General features: G+C 37.6%; 1 long non-coding RNA gene across 1 annotated transcript; it reads right to left on the bottom strand.

Annotated features, from left to right (window-relative positions):
* Positions 1 to 285: 285 nt before the first annotated feature.
* LOC121242601 lies at positions 286 to 4,564 on the bottom strand. Its single transcript, XR_005935926.1, has 2 exons — positions 4,044 to 4,564; positions 286 to 904 (listed from the first exon to the last, which is right to left on the bottom strand). It is a non-coding gene; the product is annotated as an uncharacterized LOC121242601 (long non-coding RNA).
* Positions 4,565 to 4,965: the final 401 nt, after the last annotated feature.

Below are 4,965 nucleotides of genomic sequence, written 5' to 3'. Positions count from 1 at the left end.
ATCTGTACTAAAAAAGACATCGGTTCCCAAACCGATTTTGAATTAATGATAACTCAAGTAAGTTGGTTGCCCCTGTTTGTACTATGTCTTTTGCGAATCGCCTGGCCTTCCATCCCTATGCCACAACGTTGGACGACCTGGGATTTTCAGGGGATGGTTTCCTTTAATTTTTGTTCCTTCTCTTTGCGTATTATATATGTTTTCCCTTTCTTTCATGTTAGCATATTTTACATGAGGTAAGAGAGCATTATGGTTAAAGACAATCTTGATATTAAGTCTTGAATGAGAATATAATTCGAGATTGACTTTATTTATTGAGTTTTTTCATAACAACAAACATAACATTAATAAGATAAACTATTACATTTGGGTTTTATCAAGCCGAACAGCCGGAGAAACAAACATTAGGACATCATCCCACCACATTTCAATGTTCTCAACCTTCCAAGCGTTACGTGCAAGTCTATGTGCAGCCTCATTTCCCATCCCACGTACATGTTGAACTTTGTACACGACAAAGTGTAGTAGCATCCCCTGCACTTCTTTCTGCAGATTCCCAAGATGTGAAAATGATGCACCTTCCTCTTGTAGTGCCTTTACCACAACATACAATCACCTTCAAGAATTAACTTTGAAAACCCCAAATGTGCACAGAGCTATAAGCCTCAAAGCATAGCAATAAGATCAATTGTTTCCAGGTCAAACACTTCATTCTCAACTTTGTTGGCAGCCATCACAACGTTGTCATTTTCATCTCTTAGAATAGCTCCCACAGTTGCCTTATGGTGGTAAAAAATTCTCACTTCATCCACATTAAGTTTAAAGTAGTTAGTAGGAGGAGGATTCCAACAGCAAATTGTCTTTAATTTTGTACTTGGTAAAGATGCCAAATCCTTGTGAATTTCTGTAGAGACAAGGCATGGTCAATCTCCTTTGTTGGTTCAATATGGCTTTGCTTAACTATCATTTTGTTCCTCCTATACTAAAAGGCCCAAGCAATTACGAAAAAGGTGGTTAGGTCATTTATATCTCCCTTACTCAGTATAACAGTGCAGTATTCATTTTATTCATGTCCTCCTCCATATTCAGCAAAGCAGGAATATTTCTGTTCCAAAAATCTCGAATGGAAGGGCAGTAAATTAAAGCATGCTTGAGATCTTCCAAACTGGTTTTACAGAAATCACATTTGGCTTCAACCTCCACGCTCTTTTTCCTGAGATTTACTTTAGTAGGAAGGCCTTCTCTACAAGCTCTCCATCCAAAGATTCTGGTTTTGTTGGGAATTCTCATCTTCCATAGCACTTTTCTTGTGTCCATAACCACTTCTATTCATACTCTCTTGGACTAATGACTACTTTCATGATATCAGCAGCCACACTCGGATTGAAAAGAACTCAAACTTTATATGTATCCCACCACATTGTATTTCTGTCAATAAGAGAAGCCACCAATTCTTCACTGTTATGTTCCACATTCATACTCATTTCCTTTTGCAAAGCCTGATGCCCAAGAATCCAAGCATCTTCCCAGATCTTCACTAAGTTTCCATTACCAATTCTCCATCAATAGCCTTGGAATAACATATGTTTTGCATCCCAAATACCTTTCCATGCATATGATGGATTTGTGCCCAATTGTGACTAAAAAAACTCACTTTCAGAAAGTACCATGCTTTACATATCTTATGCAACAAAGTATCTTCTTCTTGTAAGATTCTCCATCCTTGTTTTGCCAAAAGAGCATTATTAAAAGTTCTCAGGTCTCAAAAACTTAACCCACCTCTGAATTTAGATTCACATATTTGTTCCCAACTAATCCAATGAATTCTTCTCTATAGCTTCTACCAAATTTTCTATTTAATCTCAGCAAAACCTTGTGATTTTGATCTGCCAACCATAGTAGGTAAACCAAGATATTTTTCATACTGCTAGACATAACTAGCACCCCCACATAGCCATAATGTCATATTTTACTTCCTCTGTGACATTCCTGCTAAAAACCATAGCAATTTTTTTCTTATTAATTTTCTGACCTGAGGTAAGCTCATACTTCTTCAGCAAGAATTGGATATTTATGCCATCTGCTTTACAGAAAATGACAGTATCATCTATAAAGAGAAGATGATTTAGTCTTGGAGCGCCTCTACAAATTCTAATTCCCATAACAAAGTTTCCCTTTAGCTTCTTTTAGCAGGCTTATAAACCCCTCAATACATAACAGAAATAAGTAAGGAGATAGTGGATCCTCTTGCCTTAATCCTCGACAGGAATTATAGGGTCAGTTGGTACACCATTAATCAACACAGAAAAAAAAAAAAAAAAAAACAGATTGAACACACCTCATGGTTAGCTGGATCAGTTTACTAGCAAAGCCTATCTTCTGCAGTATCTTCTCCAAGAAATCCCATTCTTCCCTATCATAGCCTTTACTTATATTTATTTTCAGTGACATGTAACCTTTCTTCCCTACTCTCTTCTACCTTAGATAATGGATTAAGTCATAGGCCACAAGACATTATCTCTAATCAACCTCCCAGGTACAAATGCACTTTGAGGACCAGATACTATACAAGGTAACATTTTTTTCAATCTATTTCCAATCACTGTAGAGATAAGTTTATAAGTGACATTACATAGACTGATAGGATGAAGGTCCACAACCTTCACAGGTGATTTTTTCTTAGGAATCAGAGTTATGAAGGTAAGATTCAAAGCATTTAGAAACACACCTGTATTCAGAGCTTGAAGTACTGTAGCAGTAACAAACTTTTCCTATGATATGCCAATATTTTTGAAAGATTATGGGAGCCATACCATCAGGTCCAGGAACTTTTGTAGGGTGCATTTGTTTTAGTACTTGTGTTACTTCATCCTCAGTGTATTCCTAGGATAGTTCATCATTCATGCCACTAGTTACTCTCCTTTCTACACCATCCAAGACATCCAAAGAGCCCCTTTGATCAGAAGCTGTGAATAGAGATTGGAAGTAATCTACTACTAATTTGTCTTTGTACTCTCCGTCGTGTCATTCTCCCAACTCATTTTGTAACTTCATAATTTGATTCTTTCTTCTTCTTTGGGAAGCTTTAGAATGAAAATACTTCAAGTTCTGATCCCCCTGCAACCCTAGAGTCTTTGACCTCTGCCAACACATTATTTCCTCCCTCTCTAACTACAAATGAACCTCCTTTCATGCAGATATATTATCCTCATGCCCTGCACAGTTTGGATCTGACTCTTGCATATGCTTGAGTTTAGGTTTTTCCTTATTTAATTGATACTGAACTTTCCCAAAACTATTTATGTTCCAACTGACCAGTTTTCCACTACAACATTCTATCTTCTTCATGACCCTTTCCATATTAATATTTCTCGAGCCCTCAATCCATGAATCTTTGATTATCTGTGCACATGCATCTTCTCCTACCGACATAGCTTCAAATCTAAAAGGTCTCTTCCCTTTGCTGTGAACTTATCCACCCTCAGTATTTAATCATAAAGGCAAATGATCCGAATAAGCAGCTACACCATGATTCACTACTGCTTGTAGAAAACATTAGCACCATTGGGAGTTTGCTAGAAACCTGTCCAACCCCTCACTGATTCTATTTGTATCTTCTCTCCTATTGCACCACGTATATTCAGAACCTAGGAACCCCAAGTCACTTAAAGCCAAGTCAATGAGCGCATCTCTAAAATGAAGCATCTGTTTCTCGGGTCTATTTCTCCCTCCCCATTTCTCAGTTTGGTCTAAGATTTAATTAAAATCTCCAAATACCGACCACGTTTGTCCATCCTGTCGAGACAATGATCTAATTAAATTCTATGTTTCCATTCTATAGGCAGTATTAGGGTGGCCATAAGCACCCGTTAGGTACCAATCCTTAGTATGATCAATAACATCTTTAATAAAAGAATCAATATGGGATTTACAATAACTAAGCACAGATAAATTTATATTTTCCTTCCACAGTAATGCAAGACCTCCACTTCTACCACTACAATCAACAGACAAACTATTCACAAAACCAAGTCGAAACTTACAAGTTTCCATAGCTCTGGCCTTATTTTGTTTCTTGAAGGAATATTATGTCATAATCTTCCTTCTTGACAATGTCACGAAGTGTACGAATTTCCCAAACCCACGGAGAATTCCAACTTAAGGTTTTCATGGCTCCCGGCGGGGCTGTGAGTCAGCCACCGCCAATTTCTTTGGTTGGTCATCAACAAACTATGCATACTTCGTCCTATGTACGAGCGCACGTTTTGGGGTTCTTTGCAAGTCATCTCCAATCTCAGGAGCTTCCCGTTTCTTCGTCGTTGTTTCTCCAGAGCAAGTAGTATCCTTTTGGGCTTTGGTTTTAACTTACTTTGTTTTTCTCTTTCATTTTCGGCCTCCTAACCCAGTTCCACTTTGGATCAGCGTTACAAGTGAGCCCTCGTCTTGACTAAACTCATTCTGGACCTTGCTTTTCATTTGGTGGCCCAAGTCCACTAAAATATCTCCTTCGAAATTCAGTGGCAGAGATCCATCGACATCTTCCCGAGCAAGTTTCTTTTTCATGTTTCACTTATCATGGGTTTTTCCCATAGTAACCGCAGCTCCTGATTTTCTGCCACCTCAATCCCTGAGATTGGGAGGTCCCTCCTGAGAATTCAGTATTTTGAAGTGAGTAGTTTCCATTGAAATTACCCACTAAGTATTCAATGCCACCCATTTTTGCCTCTGCTTCATAACCGTTACCCAATCTAGGGGTGTAACCGATCGTCCGATTTTGTACATTTTTTAAAACTAAATCGGTATGCACCAGTTTTGAAAATTTAAGAACAAATATTGGATCGATTCAATACCGAAACCTAAACTTTCGGTTTTTCCAGTTTTATGGATTATCTGTGTTAGTAATAATATTATGTTTACATATATTAAACTATTAGTTTATTTATATTATAGTATAAGTATATTATT

Source organism: Juglans microcarpa x Juglans regia, chromosome 8D (assembly GCF_004785595.1).
Source record: "Juglans microcarpa x Juglans regia isolate MS1-56 chromosome 8D, Jm3101_v1.0, whole genome shotgun sequence".
Lineage (NCBI taxonomy): Eukaryota > Viridiplantae > Streptophyta > Magnoliopsida > Fagales > Juglandaceae > Juglans > Juglans microcarpa x Juglans regia.
The sequence above is the reverse complement of the archived record's forward strand: the minus strand, read 5'-3'. Positions and strand labels throughout refer to the sequence as shown.